General features: G+C 34.1%; 1 protein-coding gene across 1 annotated transcript in view; it reads right to left on the reverse strand.

Annotated features, from left to right (window-relative positions):
* LOC119075021 (FMRFamide receptor) overlaps window positions 1-18,702 on the reverse strand; it is a 51,434-nt gene extending 32,732 nt beyond the window's left edge. The window contains exon 1 of the mRNA XM_037181430.1: window positions 18,097-18,702. The gene's annotated coding sequence lies outside the window, so the exon portion shown is untranslated. The remainder of the gene's footprint in view (window positions 1-18,096) is intronic.
* Window positions 18,703-20,628: the final 1,926 nt, after the last annotated feature.

The raw sequence follows: 20,628 nt of genomic DNA on the forward strand, positions 1-20,628 counted from the left end.
ATTCATCCGTTTTGTCTCCGTGTACGTGACAGTTTTCATTTCATACAATGTGCTCTATTGATTGAGATTTCAACTGTTATGTACACAGAAGCAAAACGGAATGAAAACGGAAGCAAAACGGATGACTGTGAATTCAGACTTATATTTCAAATGTTGTTGGAGCTATTCATTCCATTTTTCTTTTTTGTTCGATAAATTTGAAGAGATTGTTTTACGAATGACCTAAAACAAGGAAATTAAAAGGTCAGGTCAATGTTATCGCAGCGACGTTCAGCGACGAAAAATCAGGTGGAAAATCAGGAGTTCTGATTTGTTATGGGTCAGGTAGAAACTGTTGACTGCTTGATTAGACTAGGGACCTGAATTATCTATTTGCCTTGTATTTTGCGAATAAAATTAATTCAATTTAAGTCAGTGTTCATTTGAGTGTATTAGGTCCCTAATTTGACGTTTCAAAAATGAACCGCTCCTGCCTGGTTTATTTTACTCTGCCGTGACTGTACGCTTATTGCGATCTCACAAATTAGGATCATGGGCGCGCGTTAGCATAGCGCCCGTGACGCAAGTCCTATTACTAGAAAAAATTTCAAAAAAAATGATTGTAAACGGTAAAACGTTTCGTCACGAATTGTAAACGGTAACACGTTTCGTTCGCCCTTCGTTGAATAAAAGAAATTTTTTCAACAATTTTGGTCAAGTCAAAGCAATACAACACTTTGTCAATGTTGAATTACTGACCAAGCAATACAACAATTTTATTAATAATTAAGGTAAAAGCAAAATAAAATGATCGAGTCTGGTTTTTGACAATTGAAATCCAATTTTTTTTTCAAATTTTTCAAAATTTTTCAAATTTTTCACATTTTTCACATTTTTAAAATTTTTCAATATTTTTAAAATTTTCAAAAAAAATTCCAAACAAATTTTCAAAATTTTAAGAAATTTTTTTCAAAATTATTTATCAAAAATTTTTTCAAAATTTTCAAAGTTTACAAATTTTTCAAATTTAAATTTTTTTTCACATTTTTCAAATTTTTTTAATTTTTTTAATTTTTTTAATTTTTTAAATTTTTCAATCTACTAATTCTTCCAAAAGAACTGATATCAGTCAAAAACACTCAAAAGAGTAAAAGTGACGCAAGTCCCTGTGCATACTTCCAAAACAACTGATATCGCTGGAGGTGACGCATTCTGCGCTTGTACGCAAAAACTGTAACAGCAAAAATTTGACCAAAGAAATTCTAGAAACAAAATTTTACCAAAAAAATTTTGCGTCACAAGTTGCAGATGTTGAGGAAAGTACTTTTAAGAATTTTTTTTTAAATAGGCAACAATACGTCCTAATACGTCCGAATCATCTGCCACTTTGTGACGCAAAATTTTTTTGGTAAAATTTTGTTTCTAGAATTTCTTTGGTCAAATTTTTGCTGTTACAGTTTTTGCGTACAAGCGCAGAATGCGTCACCTCCAGCGATATCAGTTGTTTTGGAAGTATGCACAGGGACTTGCGTCACTTTTACTCTTTTGAGTGTTTTTGACTGATAAAAGTTACTAATCTGTCGAGGTAATTCGAAAGAGTGTTGCACTTCCTGTTTTCGTTGCTTCATCAATAAATAGGTCAAAAATAAAGTAGTCGAATTAGGTGGAAGGAATACTAGAGCTGGCTGCTACTGCGGAGGAACAAAAAAGACATCTCGGACTAAGTGGATTATCCAACGCACTTCACGCGTGAGTGGTCCTCTAAATAGAGTTTTGAAAAGTGACAATGTTTTGGATGCAAGAAACAACATGTTTTACTTACATATTCGGAGGCAACCGCAGACGGGCTGCAGATGGGGCTTATTCAAACACCATTTCGTGCTAAATTAAATTTTAAACTGAAATGTAATGTTTGGACAATTTTAGTGATTTCGTTGACGCCTTCTGTATCTATATAGCAAACAAACAAACAAATCTACCAACAAACAAATAAAAAGTTGAAAGCTACAATATACACATATGGTATGACGTCGTCAGTGATGCCTTTTCTATCATCTTTTTTCGCCCATTCCTACCCCGAAAAGCTGATGTTGTTGATGGTTGTGTGTGTAAAATATATTTCGAAAATCTCGACGAATAAAATCTGTGTGAGAGCTTTATGGTGTGCGTATATAAATGGGAAGTGGGACATCTACGTTATTTTTGTATATTTAACTAGTAAATATACGAGAAACGTTTTACGTATTATTTATATCTGGGATGGAGAGGCTTCAGTTTACCTAATAAAAAACCGGCAAGATATAAAATGTCGATTAGAGTTGAGTTTGCTACACGTTTGTGATAAAATTTCATCAATAAAAATACATGGAAAGCTGTTAAAAAGAAAATGTGGAAAAACGATTGACGCAGATTGAGATACCTCATGTATTGCCTGCAAAATGTGTGTTAATATATATTCACACCGACACCTTTCTACCTAAGACGGCATTTTTATCGCATCGACATTGATTTGTTTTTCTTTCATTTTTTTTTTCTGCTTAGTTTTACTTGAACTTGACAATCATTTTTCTGTTCTATTTATTCCTTGCATACGAGTAAATGTTTGTGTGCCGTTCGTTATATTGCACAAACAATGCAAATATACAATTCTCGAGTGTATGAGTTCAAATCACTCGTAATAAATTATAAATAAATATTATAATGCGATAAATGTCACGACCATGCCATCCATATAATTTTTATTCATTTTTGTGCCAATTTGCATATACAAGTTGGGTGTACTGAGCGAATTTTGCATCAGCTTGTATGAAGTATCATTAAAATGAATTTGAATTCTATTTTAATTGTAGCATCATCAGTTACAATGCTTGCAAAAAAAAAGTGAAAATTAGGTGATCTGTCTGTGTACTTACAACAGTTTCTAACTGTCCAAATAGACTGTACTTTCGTATAACAGCTACGTAACTTACAACAACTGTTTGTTAACTTAGATATCTCTGATTTGTCTCCAATTACGGAGGAAATTTTAGTTCGTACGATTCAGATTATAAAAAGCCACATATACGGTGCCTAGTCATTGACGAAAACATTAGTTGAATATCACATTTGTTGTAAATATTTTGTAATTTAATTATTGATAGATATGCTGTGTAGCCTAGCAACCTTCTGTAAGAGGGCAGCACACTTTGTTTGTATTTTTAAAGTCAAATAAAGATCTTTCTTCATTTCGGTTGATAAAAAATATAAAAAAGGAGATATAAGTGGAGATAAAAAAGTGTGATGTGGAGATATGAAACTCCAAAATGGAGATAAATTCCATAGAAAATTGGAGATAATAAAATCTTATTTCGGAGATAATAAAATGAGTTTTCGAGATATTATAACTAGAAATGGAGATAAGAAATGTATGGAATGGAGATAAAATAAATTAAAAAGTGAAGATAATAATTTCAGAAAAGGAGATAACATCAGAGATTAAAAATTTAAAAACGGAGATACCAAGTGGAGATAAAAAAAACTAAAAACAGAGATAAAAAATTTAAAAAAGGAGATACTATAACTCCTTTTTCAATCAAATTATCTCCGCTTCTCTAACTCCGTTTCTCAATTCTTTATCTACCGTTTTAAGTTTCAGTGCATCTACCTTACTGTGTCTTAATTCTCAGTTTCTCAATTATTTATCTGGACGGTGATCTCCGTTGATTGTAATTTTATTTCAACTTTAAGTTATTCATCTGCATTTCCTAACGATAGACAATAGAGGTAAACGTTTATAATTTGTATAGTTCGTATGTATCCTGATTCGTATAGTCCGGTCGTTGCGACGACAATTTGGCAAAAGGTCAGGATGTTTGACAAAAAGTTAGAAGGTACATAAAAAGCGTTTTAACACGCCGAGCGATCCGGCCCATTGCCCCGGAGCGAAGCGGAGGGCCGCAATGCGAGCCGGGCGCCGGAACGGTGTCGGTAACTTAGGAGTTAATTTTTTTTCTCTCGCATCGTCTAATAATTAGTCTGTGTAATTGTTCTCGCCGTAAAGGCGTTTAGTCCGTTCCTTGGGAATTCATCTTTTTACGAAATGTAACGTAAATGAGATTAGTTCGTCAGCCTAGCAAAGTTGGTACCTTTGGCAAAAAGTTGGTAGGTTATAACCTACCAACTTTTTGCCAAAGCTATCAACTTTTTAGTCGCGTTTGATCAGCAAGTTGGTAAGTTGGTTCCAACCTACCGACTTTGGAAAACTCGCAAAAATCTTCGTCATGACGACCAGACTATAAAAAAGTTGGTATGTTTAAAGTTGGTTGATACTTCACGGAGATAGTTCTTGCAAATTACATATGATGACACAGAAATGAGTTTTGGAGATATTATAACTAGAAATGGAGATAAGAAATGTATGGAATGGAGATAAAATAAATTAAAAAGTGAAGATAATAATTTCAGAAAAGGAGATAACATCAGAGATTAAAAATTTAAAAACGGAGATACCAAGTGGAGATAAAAAAAACTAAAAACAGAGATAACAAATTTAAAAAAGGAGATACTATAACTCCGTTTTCAATCAAATTATCTCCATTTGTTAATTTTTTATCTCCGTTCCTTGTTATTTAATCTCAAGTTTTAGTTAATTTATCGGCATTTTTTAATTATTTATCTGCATTTTTCGATTGTTTATCTCCATTTTTACTATTTTTTATCTCCTTTTTTCAATTTTTTGTCTGCCGTTTATTACGATCCAATAATATATTCATATCAATTGTACAGTACATTATCCCAATGAAAGTAGAGAACAGGTATGGTCGATCGCCGAATTTATCTTAAACGCACTCACATTTTATGTCAAAATAATATGAAAATGAGTGCGTTTAAGCACGAAAATCAAATTTTTATGTCCTCCGGGCCGACAATAGACCATACCTGTTTTACACTTTCATTGCATTATCTTATAGGACCGATTTAAAAACTGATTGTTGTTCCACAGTCACTGGGTTTGTAGCAGATCCATCTTTCGAAAAATGACGAACAAAATTGAGAAAAGAGAAAAGATGTCATAATTCCTCTACTGCACTTAGTTTTTCACATAAAGTTGACTTGAAATTTTTGCTATAAGAAACAATCTAAATAAAATGAGGGGTCCATCGACGTCATCATGGGTTTTCAATTCATTTTTTGAAATGTGGATTTTGCTGGCATTGCTTGGTCGACTATGGGGAAGGATCTAACCCAGAACTAAGGAAACTTGCTTTGAACTCCTTAGGAGTCGTAGTATTCAGAACAGCTTTCATTTTTTGGGTAATCTTAGAAAAATTATATTTCTACAGCCAACGGTTGTGAAATAAGCGTGGAGCCGTTATACCGAAAAGTGTTGCAACGAATAGCAAAGAGTTGCAAAGATGTTGCACGTGGAAAGAAAGTTTTATCGGAGTTGTAACTGAAAAAAATAAAGATTTTTGAAAGAGTTGAAAGGTTACAAGCTAAAAAATTAGTTGCGAATGAGTTGCCGATCAGGTGTTTCCCCCTTTGGAAATTTTGTTTCAGTAGTTTTTCACCTGGTTCACTCATAGAAACAAAAGTGCGTGGAAGTGGTAAAATCGTATAAAGACGGAAGTGATGTTTTGTTTGGATTAGGATACTAGCTTTTGTCGTCAGTAGACATTCTGGTCCTGTTTATACTGTGTTGGATGATCTAATAGCCAATTTTATTGATTTTCAGCGAAGTATTTTTTAATTTCGTAGAGTGCATTTAAGCTACTTGTACAACATTCATTAGGTTTAACGACATTCGCTCGAAGGAATTATTCTTTCAAGAGACCGTACTTAGCACATTGTACTAACTTTGCATGATTTAGTTAACCGTATAATTGACTCGACGACTCTCAAAGATGTATTTCCAATGGTCCACCAGATATTATATTTAGTGTGTGACGTGCCATTTTTCAATTTCGTCAGGTACAAAATTGCATTTACAAAATACTTATAATTAAGATAAATTAACCATCAAAGAGATGTCGGTACATGTTGGTTTGGTAAGCTATCAAGAAATGTTTCAGATATTAATGTAAAGAACCATGGACGTAATTTAATTGACATTAAGTTACCATTGAAACCAAATTCTCTAACAAATCAGAAATTATTTCGTTCAAATGGTATTTGAGGGTCATTGGAATGCATCTTAACCGTTCCTTCCTCTAATTTCAGTTATAAATTTTCAATTGAAAATGGTTTCCTCTGTGGCGCCAATAACGAAAACTTTTTTAATAACGTTTCGTTCCAGCTATACAACAAGCATGCATGATGAATAGTAACTGTTTTTCAAGAGCAGCGTAAGAATTTATTATTAGTTTCGAGTGGAGAGGTTATGTTGGATATTAATTTTTGAAATGTTGTTTCTGTTTCAGAGCTCAACCACAAAAGAAATTATTCGGTTAGTGTCCATGCACACATTCCTATTTAACATTCTACAAGCGACTTGGCGTCTGTTATTGATAACGACGACAAAAATAGACGATGATGTCAGGCTTTCTTTTTCTCTTAATACAAAATTTGTTATCAAACATACGCAAAACAGACCCAATGGCTGTATACTTACACGATTCCCTGCGGATTCGACCCATTTATCTTTCATTGAATATTATTTATCCTCGTCCACAGTTTTTATTCATGGCTGTCATATGTGGACAACCCCTAATGTCTTAACATGAACACATATAATGTAAATCACGAAAAGCTCTATAGATATTTGCGGACTGTGATTGCACACAGCATGTTAACTCCCCGGTTATTATAATGTTAATCTCGTAATTAATATCATTTTTATATCTTCGCAGTGTGAGGGTCATTGCAGCGAGCTAATCATTTAGTTTGTATGGTAAAAATGTAATTCTTTGCTACATTGCATTCACGAAAATTTATTTTGTGCATCCGACAACTGAAGTACGACCTATTTTGCCATGATTTTTCATAAAAAAATGTCAGTTTTTCCCGAACTATATATCGTGCGGGAAAAAACTTCATTTCTTTACGATTTATAGTGCGGGAAAAGAATTACATGAATTTTTCTATGACTATACGATTGATTAAATTCAATATGGTGAATGTGAAGTGTGTATGTTTTCAAGTAAATTGATGTGTTTTGTCTATTTCAGTTGTCCGATGCACAAAACGTTGTTCGTACCTCGACAGGAAATGGATTTTTTCAGCACACGTCCTAATTTTCCTTACTCGCTTCGCTTGATTAGGACTGGTGCTGAAAAAATCGTCATTTCCTGTCTTGGTACGAAAAATACTTTTTTTGCGATTCAAACTGTTCTAGTGGTACGAGTGCCTCTGAAAAGAAACGAAAATTGTTATCGACAAAACCTTTTAGTGGCCATGGCATTGAATAACGATATTTCGTGGAAAATGTTGATTCATGCTTTTTCAAAACAATCTATTAAGACCAATCAACAATACTACAGTCGCAGAATGGTTGTCGTGTTTACAGGTGCTACAGCTACATATTATGGGTGAAACAATGTGGTAACGATCGTAAAGATCGTAAGTGTGGTAACTTCGTGAACTTTTGACATTCTTCCACATACCGAAAAATAATCAAATAATCCCGTATAATCCATGTCAAATCAGTGATTTACCCTTCGCCATATTCAGTCAAGACTCAAGAGTGTACGAAATGGCCATACTCACTCATTTTACGAACCATAATGGTTCACTACCCCTATAATCGTTTCACTTCAAAAATTTTTACTTTTGCGACCTTTCTCAACAATATCTCCGCAATACACTTAAAAGTGAACGCGGTTACACAATTTGTACTGTGGCGTAAGTGCAATGTTAAATTTGGTGGAAGAACCGCATAACATATATAACACACCTGCAGCATTACTGGCCATTTAGAGAGCGACGTATGAGCGAGGGCGACGTATAGTGTCAAAATTGACATTAGAACAAAAGATTTGTGTCAATTTTGACTGACACTATACGTCGCTCATACGTTGCTTTCTAAATGGCCAGTTACGTCAAGTAACGCAAATATCCACCAATTTTAAGAGGGTCGCTGACAATTCAGGTGCTTTGAAACGAAAAGTTTATTTTTAAACTTTTTAAGCTTTAGTGAATGTTCATGAACGACTCTGAAAGTTAGGGCCTGCCTCTCGATATCGTTATAAATATTATCACTACCGTACTACACATTCATCGAATAGACAACAATTATTAACGTATTTTCGGCTCAATGCCTTTAAGGTTACTGAAAAAGAAAAAAAAACGTACTGGTAACAAGTCAATCCAAGCAATAATTACTGTCAGAGTTTCTTTTTATATTGTAATTCCTGTATATTTACCAGATTATTATGCGATCATTATCTTTGTACGGCTTTAATGCATGAATTATGATTATACCTTTACCAGCGCAATCAGATTGAACATGAATACAGAAAATGAAACAACAATTTGGCATTGTATCGACATGTCTTTAAGTGCTTATTAAAAGGAATTAGCCACAATAATAGCCACTTTATGATCCATAAAACGTGGAAACCGAATTAAGAGACACGCATCTCTTAAAGAAGTGTCGGTGCAGACATATTAGCCGAGAAAATGGGTGGCGATGGCGCCCAACGATTTAAAATAGAGGTTATCGGGCAGTCCAAAACTTCAGCCCACCCGATTAGGTCAGCTCGTATTTAATTTAAAATTCCACAGTAAACCGGTTGGACGAATTAAATTTCAGATGTTTGTGGATTGAGATGAGCACACAGTCCGAGAAAATTGAAAATAATGATTGAAAAATGACATTTGTTGCACAAGCTGAAAAATGCTTGCGAAATAAATCAAAATGGAGTGAGCCGCTAAGTTTCCATTTGAAGAAGTCCTTTTGTGTCATTCATGAAAGTTTCGGCAAAATGGTACAAGTTATTGATTATAGTTCGCCAGCTGGCGTACGACAAGGGAAACAAAGTTGAAAAGTATAGTTTTCGTGTGAGTTTTGCTGATCCGAGGCGAAGCCGAGATCAATAAACACATCAAAAAGAAACTTTTAGTTTTTATCATACTTCTGCCATGTTGTGACGTCACAGTTAGTTATCTAGACGGATAAATCGGCTGTCTAGATGAATAAATGGAAATTATTGACAAGTACAACTGTTGTTGTCTCGTTTTCGCTCATATGATGAAATAGGATATCGATACATTAGAGGTCATCTCGGCAAGCCTCGATTGTCGTCTCATGTATCGATAGTCTTATATTATCCAGAGTTTTCATGCCTTTCAAACCTGACTAATCTTTTTGTTTTCCCTAGGTGTGTAATAAGCCACTTCCGGCCCTAGGGAAAACAATAGCATGTCATTTTTCAGACATTTTTCACAGCACATTTTTCCAGTTTAAAGTCCTCATAAATTAGGCAGTGCCGTTTAATCAACGGCAATAATTACCAATAAAATTTGTATCTGGTCTGCAATGTTATTCTTGGAATCGATATTAATTGAAATGAATGAACTTGTATGATGAGTATATAGTATTGAAAACAGACACAAAACAATTTATTCTGCTTTCTGTTCCATATAAAGATACACGAGAACAAATGAACCATCGTAATCCATTCCCAATTCGCATAGTTTTTTGTGCTATTGACTTTTTCCGGCATTCTAACACGTTAAGTACGTATAGAAACGTTGACATTGAATATGTAAGATATAGTGTCACCGTTTAAGACAATTTATTTATATCTTTCCTTTCGGTTAAAATCGACGGAAGTATTATAACGGAAACTGAAATAAAAAAAGGAAAATAGAATTTGGGTAAAACTTTTCTTTTCTTTTCCCTTTTTTCATAAATATTGCTATCAACTTTTCATGCGTATTCACTTCGATTTGCAACTGACGTGATAAGCAGTAGGAAACGGATGTGCTAACTTTCCTTTTTTTTGTATAAAAAAAAGTTAAGGTCATGGATGGGTCATGACCGGTGGGATTGTTTTAGTTAGTTAGTTAAATATAAATTAAAACCCAAGACTCACGGTGAATTGACGATATTGGAGTTGCGTTATGATATAAATAAGTAATTAAAGTGAATTTATTTTCATAAGCCATAAAAGACGCCTTAAGTACGTAAGTGGCGCTCCCTGTAAAGACATTCCATCTACTTTCTACACAAATTCGGCTTATTGCCGGTATACACATGGTGTACAAAAACTGGGTCTGTTTTCGCATTATGTTTAATCACTTATGCAAATTATGGAAAATATCAACAACATCTATACCGTTACTTGTGCCTTGAATAATTTATATAAACCTAACGCGATACTGTCTACGTAAGCTCTCAGAGCTACAAAGTTGTCAGTAATATTTTAATCTTCTTATCACTTTATTGATAATAAAGAAGTACTTTAATTGGGTTACAACACCACGCAGGCGGATAGAATATTATCGGATAAAGTTGCTGCCGCATAATACAATATTCATAATTAAATCGACCATAATCAAGCGTTTTTCGGAAATGCCGTATTACGCAATGAAAGCCTATAAAGTAAAGAAGCTTTGTGTTTTAAAACGGCTCCGTATTTCCGAAATAATGAATTTTTTCCTGGGAAAATATTTTCAGATCGTTATAAAATCGGAGATAATTTCATTGTAAATAAATGGAGGATTTCAACGCATCTACCCCGAATGTAAATAATAAAACGCGAACTGTTAATGTTCCAGTTGTTATTATCGACCATATAAGCCTATTTCGTATGAATTTTGTACTGTCCATAATCCACACTATGAGGTAATGAGTTGTAGCAGGATGTTCCGATCTGTATTTTATCCAGTAAATGTTTCAGATCAGGGCTTATTATTGGAAATTCTAATTCTGAAAATTGGGAAAAATTCCGAACAATTCTCAGAATGATTTTTTTCGGAGTGTTTTTCGGAACTTTTTCAGAATCTTTCGGAATATTTCCGAATTTTCCGAATTTAAATTCCCAATAATAAGCGCTGTTTTAGATCGCTTGCAAATTTTATGTTTTCATAAAGGAAATTGATTTTAATGTTTCAAAGTTTACATCCAAAAACGTATTTGCGTTTTACGGAAGCAAAATCGAGTTTTAATCGCAAAGAACAAACAAGCAGAAAAATAGAGGTGAATTGGCTGTCCGATATATATATTTCGCACTATTTATCTAGCAGTCGTTTTGTCGGGCGAACATCGTAGATTTTTATCGATATTTGGTTATTAAAATAAACATCGCCCATGCCTAATCAGAAAGGTTTCTTACGAGCATAGAGGTAGACTATGTAGAGGAATTATGACCAGAAATTCATTGAAAAATTAAATCACACACACCACCTTGCTTACGAGGGTTTCTTTTGAAATCGATTTCGAACGCATTTTATATTGGCTTTTGTATACTTTTTGGGCAAATAGGATCTCTTTGGGTTTAAAATCCATCTACACTGAGATGTGAGCAGTTGAAAAAATGTGAAAAAAAATTTGACAATTTCGGTGATCTTCTAGCATCAGAAACGCAGCGAAAACATCAAAAAACGATTTTTTTCTGATCGCTACTGGTTTCACAATGAGACCATAACCGGATTGGGTAAGGAAAGTATGATTATACTCTTTAAAGTGGAAATTTTAGACTCAGTGTAAAAGTTTTAGGCTACTGGAATATTTAGGTGCCACAAAAAGGGTTAAAGCATCGTGTGCTTAACAAACAAGAAATTTTCCATTCCTCAAGCAATTCGGGCTTTTTTCTTTAAAAAAAAATTGGACCCTCGTTCCGAGCGGGCAAAAAGATTTTTTCTCCCGCACAGACAAAAATTCACCTAACTTCGTGACCAAAACATCGTGTGCTAACAAACAAGAAAATGTGCAAGTAATTCAATTTCATGAATCAACTTGCCACAAATTACCGACTTCCAATCTCACTGCCAACAGTCTGCGAAAAATTAATGATCGTTTAAAAATTCAATTTAATTTCAATCTTATCCCGTCCCTAAATAAATCGGTTTTTACTGAGAGAATTTGCTTTTTTCATTCGTTTCTTTTTGTGAGAATGAGTCGACGTTGTTGTCCTTGTAATTACGTAAGATTTTTTTTAGTTTTATTCTAACATTGGTCGAATCGATATTCAGTCTATGTCTTGTAATTTTTATGTAAAAAAAAATTGGCATGCACAGCATATTCAAATAAAATGCCTCAGTGAAACGCACAACTTTTACCGGATTTCCGTTTCAAATAAATCTACGGAACTTAGCAGTTTTAGTAAAGTTCAACTTCAACACACACACTCACTTTCACTGATGATGAAATACGTTGAATAAAGCCGGAAAACATCTTCCGTATAATTGCACATAGTTAGTTAGTTCGGTATAAGCATCGCCTCAGAAGCATTTATTGTGATGAATTATAAACACTCAGTCAGCGGCGGTTAAAAATTCTCTGGCTGATGGAAATTGGCTCATTGTGGAAGGATGTGTAAGTAATTCTAAAGTGTAAAGCTTTTAATCAATTTTCTTTGTTGTACTTCTTTGGAAATCGTTGATTGGTTCTGACATATATAGCAATATTTAACGTTATGTATACCAGTGTTTTATATTTGAAAATAAACGAAATCTTCAGCTGAAACAACTTTTTTTTGTTAGAACTTTTAACATCAAACCTGTTCCAGTCAGAGCAGGGTTTGAAGAAATTTGAATGGCTGATGGTTTTTGTCAAAGAGTTTTTATCGCCCGTTACGAATTCCTTAAAATACTCTTCACCACTCAGACTTTACTCACACGTTTCTGCTGCTGAAACATTTAATGAAACACACGTTGAGAATTTAATTAGACTTCTTTTTCGAGAAAAACGTTTTCGATATAAATATTTTGGCTAATGGTACAATTAGATCGTTTAGGATACATTGTATACAATTTTTGGTGTAATTATTTTCTACATTTCTGAAATTGCGATCGTCGGAACAGAATTTTTTTTAAAAACTATTTGCAAACAAATGACTGAAATTCGTAGAAAAAAGGTCCGCCATCTCGTTTATGGCTCCGGAATTCTTTCAATATTACGACTTTCTGAGTTTTTTTTTTCAATTTTTATTGCGGAAAGAATTTCATTTTCAACTATTGTGCATGCACTTTACCCCTTAATAAGACTGGAAAAACATTTTCCTCTTGTCTAAAGGCAAACTTTTACTTTTCCTGTTTTGTAGATACCTTTACGGTGCAACAATTTGTTTACCAAAAGAGGAGAAAATAGGAAATTGTTCACCACATGAGAAAATAAAAACTTTCTCACCCGAATTGTCATCAGAAGCTCTCACAAAATGACATCTTCTCGCCGCATTTGAGTGGAGAAAACTGGCACTTGACAATGGCAACACCATTTAGCTAAGATCACGACACGTCAAAAATACATGCACCCAAAAAAAAAGGTCTACGTTTCAATCGCCCAAAAACACGATAAGACCAACTTATCCGTACACTATGCACATTTAAAACGTACAGTAAATGTCAGACAGGCAATGACGTTTAAATGTTTATTTAAAAATAAATGCAACTTAATTGATGATTCGTAATGATACAATCATATCATCTGCTTTTATGGTTTTTGACGAGGAAACAAGCAAGAATAAAAAAAAAATTAAAAGTTTGCACTGGATTTGAGCCCGGCACGCCCTACTTGCCAGGCTCAGACGTAATATCTGAACTAACGGGCTGCTGAGAAGAGTGAATGTAATTTCGAACAGCTTATAATGTACGGCTGAAAAGCAAAGTGAACCATTGATTGGGCTGGTTGTGTTTTTAGGTCTTTTTTCTTTTAGAAAAAAACCCTATTGTGGACACTTCATCTGTCCGTCTGTCTGTCTGTCTGTCCGTCCATGTGTCTGTGTCACATATAAAAAATGAGACGATAACAGCCTTGATTCAAAATTGCAATGCTACTATGAGCAAAGCAACACCAGGCAAATAATAATTATTTGTTATCTGATAACCAATCGCTCATAGTTGGCATTGTAATTCGAAAATTTGGTAGTTGACTACCACGGTGATAGTTGACAACCGAATTAATTACCGGCGAGATGTTTACTTTTCGAGGGCTTTGCACCGACTGATGCAATTATTCTGACTGCTTGTCTATTTACAAACGAGAATTTGGTAGTTGGCTACCACGATGATAAATTGCAATGCTACTATGAGCAAATCAACACCAGGCAAATAATAATTATTTGTTATCTGATAACCGATCGCTCATAGTTAGCATTGCAATTAGAAAATTTGGTAGTTGGTATCTGACAACCGAACGTAATTTTCGGCAGAGATGTTTACTATTCGAGAACTACGCACCGACTGACGAAATTATTCTACCTGCTTGCCGATTTATAAAACGAAAATTTGGTAGGTGGTAGTTTTGGTAGTTGCGAGCTGGATTGACATTCAAAACTGCAAAGCCACCATGAGCATATCAACACCAGGCAAATAATAATTATTTGTTATCTGATCACCGATAGCTCACAGTTAACATTGCAATTCGAAAATTTAGTAGTTGGTAGTTGGACTACCAAGGCTATAATTGACTACCAAACGTAATTTTCGGCAGAGATGTTTACTATTCGAGAGCTGCGCACCGACTGACAAAATTATTCTGCCGGCTTGCCTATTTAAAGCTTGAATTTTTGGTAGTTGACTACCAAACTGGTAGTTGACTACCATACTGATAGAGAGGTGGTAGAGATGTTAACTGTTTGAGAGCTGCACACCAACTGATGAGATTATTTAGGGTGCTTGCCTATTTATAATTCGATAATTTGGTAGTTGACTACCAAACTGGTAGTTGAATACCAAAATGGTTGTTGAATAGTTGAGTTTGGTAGTTGAATACAAAATTGGTAGTTGACTGCGAAACTGATAGAACGATGGTGGCGATGTTTACTGTTCAACAGCTGGATATCGACTGAAGAAACTATTCTTCCTGCTTGCCTATTTGTAACTCACGTATTTGGTAGTTGGTATCTCGAGAAGTGAGAAAATTGATAGAAAGAAAAAAGACCTCACTAGGCTTATAGCCGGTCTATTCTTGTTTAAGTTTCAGTTTCTAATTATCAAAATGTTTGTCGATTTTTTTGAAATTTTATTAAAATTTTATTCTGCAATTGAGTTTTTCCCAACTAATCAAACATATAATTACCGATCAAGGTCGGCCAAATCTATAAAAAGGAACGTTTATATTGATAACGGACACGACACTATGAATCGTTTTGGCAGTCTTCCGCCAGCAAATAGTTTTTACTTAACAAATCTAAGCATTGGCTAACCCACAGCACTGCAACTGTGTAAATTGGTGTAATAGTAGCATAGTGCTGTGGCTGACCACATCAAAATTAACTTGTTTGAGGATATACAGTGTCGTAGGCGTCACACGTGTCAAATACAGAAATCACAACTGTCACCTGATAAGTACGGATTAGTCGTACAGCAGTGTACGGATCAAGTGTATATCGATGTACGGATAAAACTCCCAAAAACACGACCAATGGCTTACTCCTCCGTAAATTTTACATTTGAAACGTACTTTCTACGAGTTACTCGTTGGGCGATTTTAATGTACATCCAAAATCTCATTTTATTTGGGTGTGGAAAAATGAAAGGCATAACAACTCGTGATTTTTGCTCATACTCATTTTTCATAGACACCCTCTACAGTTCAGCTTAAGTGCCAATACGGTTATTCACGCCGCACAGACGAAAATATATATTCAAAAGATTCATATTTTTCCGAACGTGATATTCCACAATTTTGAAGCTGTTCACCGGTACGTTACCTGCTTCATCATATCGTTTACAGTACAGAAAATTTGTCCTACTGAAACGTATGAAACAGAGATTTTGAAATGAATCATTCCTGAAAATATAATTTCTGAGACATTTAAACCACAGCTGTACTACGTGAATAGATGGCAAAACAGAAGATTTGGCTCAACTGATACAAAACGCAACTTAAATGTCAAACTAACATAATCGGATTAAATTGCATTAGTCAGTAGAAACAATCGTACGTTGAAAATGGAAAAGCTGATAGAAGTCAAGTAAAGTCTGCAAGGACTTGGAAAAACAGACATTCATTCGAAATTAAAGGTATGATAAACATGGTTGGAGTTACAGTCCCGGGACTATCGTCTGTGTAGTGAGAGTATTTCTGCCCGCAATTCATCTACATTTTACGTTTATTCATATATTCGCAAAGGAATTTTCTTTATTTATTTTCTTTCTTTATTTTAGGCGAAATTGTTTATGGAGATAATTCTGACAGAAAGGGTTGTCTTTTTCGTTATTATGTCAAAATTACATATCTTTACTGTACCAGTTTTAATTCCTATGCATTTACCTTCGTTTACCAGTTTCGGTTACAACTACGACATACTAATACACTAATAATATGATATGTTAGTGATTGAATAGTTTTAATGGTCAGGGGAGTTTATTGGTCCGGGGAGCTTCAATAGAGGACGCGTTTTCCTTACGAATGCGGTAAAAAAGATAGTACAATATCTGAACCACTCTACCGCACCGTGTACGAACATTTGAACAAATGTCTTGCTCCCAACACCAAAAGTATTTTTTTTATAATTCTCAGAAAGATGATGAGATCCTGTGTTTCACCATTTAAAATCCTTAAACTCCCAATTTTTGACATTTTCTGAACTATGTTTGGCGATGGGTAAACAACGAATTTTTTAACTACGTAGAAGGTGAACTTGCACACCATTCATCGTTACTTAAATTGTGTGAACAGAGAAAATTTATTGATGACGGAGCTAACAAAGATTTGTGGCATTAAATTTGCGTGTGTGCGATTGTGAAAAGTTGATTTTATGCGACTCTGCATCGTAATGTTGAAAATTTGCAAACTTTAGATGCATCTCTTAAAGAAATTGTTGTATGAATCTCACAATAGTACTTTATAAAGCTCATAATTACACATTTAGTACTTTGCACTCAATGTCATAAATAACCGTTGATTTTTTTTGTATCGTGCGCCAGTTCTCCAGTGAAAATAAAAGTCTCAAAAGTCCGAAAAACGTATACTGACTGTCTCAAGTCTTTTGAGGCGTGAGTATACGTTTATCAAACTTTGTAAACTTTTATTTTCAGCAGAGTTTCCACGACACCTTCTCCACATTACGTAATAAACGCCATTACGCGTATAGGTAGGAAAACCAGTGAAAAAATCACTGACATTTGCCATTTTAAACACTCCGAATAAGAAAAGCAATTTATTAGTATGTTACGTCACCCCTCCGTACGTCACTGTTTGTAAATATTTTTGGCAAGTGTGAGTTTTGTAGAAGAAGCCGAAGACGAGTGGAGTTATCACACGAGCCGAAACAAGCATTTACATTTACATACTCATACAGTGACGTAACTCATTTTATGTAACTCGAGATCATAATGTTCGGAAACTTCGAACTTTAGATCCCTCTGTTGCATAAAACGTTGTATGAATCTCGGTGCGAAGTACTTTATTAGGCTCTAGATGTGTAACTATGACTGGAGGTGACGATGTCATAAAATACTATTGTGCATGGAAAGTGCATTTTCACTTCCGTAAACAGTGGCAGTAAGTGCACTTTACCGTGGATAGGCATGTAAAAATTAGAATTCTATTTAAAATGTGGCTTCAGAATATTAGTCATGGTAGTCAAAAGTTTTCGAATTCATTGCATAATCGGAATGAATAAAACTTTTATGGAACTTACTTTTCACGAACATAATTCGAATTTAAGAAAAAGCGTACAATGAATGCGTAAAGCAAACATAAAACATTTTATTATCACTGTCCAAGCTGAAGCAATATAAGTCCGAAACGTTCATATTCCAAATTTATCCACGAAAAAAAAAACTCAAACAAAAACAAAAGTTTTTTTGCCTTCCGAAAAATTATCATAACCCGTCGGTCTGTAAATAAACTTTTTTTATTGGAATTTTATTGACTAGAATAGAACAAACTGCCAACAGCTGGTAACCCGCTTCAATCAACTTGATATATAATTTAAATTCCATAATATTTAATCGGTTGAGAATTATTCTGAATTATTCAATTGAAAACAAGAAGCAGAAAGAAAAAAACAAAAACTTGAAAATTACCTTCAAGTTTTTTCAAAAAACGAATCCACTTGAAACGTTCAACGCAGCAATCATCGGCTGGTATTTATTATTCAAAAATTGTAATCCATTCAGTTTATATTATAATTAGGAAAACTTAAATTTTCTCAGTTTTAATTTTCACATTTTTGTGTTTCATTTTAAACAAACAACAAAAACACAGATTTTCACGAGAAAACAGATCAAGTTTAACTTAATTAAGTTTATTTATAAACTTATTTTTTGATATCATTCACTTCACTCTTGACACTTTTTTCGTTTTAATTTTAAAATTTACACCGAGTTGACCGAATTTTTATTAGTATAATATTCGTGTTCTTTCTCTCTACAGCTACATAACTTAATGTACTTTCTTATACCACACAACGGCTTTTTTTTTCTTCAGTGAAAAAAAAATTAAATTTATGGCCCGAAAAATAAATAAAAAATTTTTTATTCCATTCCACCGAATAAAAATCGTTTGATTGCAAATGTGATATTTATATTCACAGAATTTATATCACGAAGGAAAGTCCAACCACTGAAATTTTTAATTATTCCTTCGTGTCATTTTATCACGATCTATTCCATACGGAAGATAGTTGGTAACTGATTTGCAAAAAAAAAATTTCTTCATACATTTGAATGTAATCCAATTTGTTGGTAACTCTTGACTGGTGTCTAGAATATATATGCTCATTTCTGTGTGTAAATATAAATGTTCAGCAGATGAACAATATACACGGTTCTGTTTTCAAAACGGCAAAGTGAAATGGAAAAATGTTCTCTTTGAGAAAATGAGAGAAAATCACTGCATAGCACACACACAATGAACAAATTGGAACACGTGTTCGTCAATAAATAATAGAATGTCGCATGTGGTTTGTATGAATGGTGTGTATTACGACAAACCATGAATGAAAATTCTACTATAATCTGGATGTGTGTGCGTTTCTGTCATGTATGAACTTGAAAATCAAGAGTAACCGTTTTCTGAAGAGAGCGAGAGAACAATTTTTCTCTTCACTAGAATGAGAACCAATTCGTTTCGTTCTATGATACGAAAGAATCTACGTAAAATTTCTATTAAATGCACAGGAATTCTTTATTTTGGCGGTATTTTATCGTTAATTATTTTAATATTGAAAAATGAACGGGTTTTTTTCTGACTCAATAAATTTTTTTGTTTGCTCGAAGAAACAATGTCGCGTCATTCATTTTAATATTATACACAAAAGAAAATTCCCGTATTTCAACCCAAGTTTTGTTTATTTGCCAAATTCCTTAAGTGAATAATCCCTGGCAAAAAAAAATCATATTCGTCTCCAGGTGGTTTGCTTTCTAATATAAACATTTATTTACAGCAAGTTGAAAATATTCATACACGGAAAATCCCAATATGCGTGTGAGATCTGTAAGTGGACTGAGCACCCCCAATTTAAAGGCCGACACACACTAGCATCAGTGTCAGTTGGAAATATGATATTTCTATTGTTAAAACCGGTTTTAAGAGTCAATTCGCAAAAACTTCGAACCGTCGGGACTCAAGCCGACGCCAATCCAAACGAGCTATTGCTCAAACGAATCGTCGTTCCATTCTGAGAATTTCGAGGAACAACTTTTGTCTCGAAAAAATTTTGTTGGGCTGACATGGCCTTTAGAAAAGTTTTCTCCGGAAACGGCACAGGGGTTCGGGCTGATTTTTTACTGTGTGAAGTTCTTGTCCATTACTCATTATAAATATGAAAAAAAAATTATTGGTGGTCGGCGGTCCCTATTTAATCTCGTTTCAAGCCAACCGTGGACGTAGAAATAATAAGACATCGTGTGCGAAACCATCTTGAAACATTTATAAGCTCTACGATGTGAAAATATGACAGACGACGATTGGCCCAAGTGTAGACCATGCGATGAATACTTTAGACATGAAAAAGTCGATAGCTATCATGATCGACACTATCCTGAATTTAGCTTACATTTCTACTGTAAGCGTAGTCAACGGCATTTCTATTAACATTCGTTCACGTTTAGAAACAAAGAATTCATGACACAAAAGTTACGCGAACGTAACCACCCACAGCTACACAATTAACGTGTTCATTAAGCTAGCAATATTAACCATTCGCATTTAAATCATCCTGGAAATGTTTAGGCATCAACCTATACGTATAAACAGTATTTACCGTTAAAAACCAACTAGTACTGTGTACAGAACCCATATCACTTCATGGCATATAATTCTTGATAATTAAATTTCTAGCCTGTGAAAACAAAAGCAGAATAAATGATCTGAATATTCGAGTCCATATACTATACCCAACGTCTTTTAACATGCGAAGGAGCTATAGGAATAAAAAGAATTACGAATAAATTACCCCAATAAAATCCTTTGAATAATTTGTTATTTTTATCGCTCTTCGAACCTGGCAATATATCACCAAATCCAAGGTGTTTCATTTTGTTACGCTGCCGGTGTATCATTCGATTAATGTGTGTTTCAGCTGTGTGCAATTATTTTCCTATCACAAAACAGAA

This window comes from Bradysia coprophila, unplaced genomic scaffold (genome assembly GCF_014529535.1).
Source record: "Bradysia coprophila strain Holo2 unplaced genomic scaffold, BU_Bcop_v1 contig_151, whole genome shotgun sequence".
In the NCBI taxonomy this organism is placed as follows: domain Eukaryota; kingdom Metazoa; phylum Arthropoda; class Insecta; order Diptera; family Sciaridae; genus Bradysia; species Bradysia coprophila.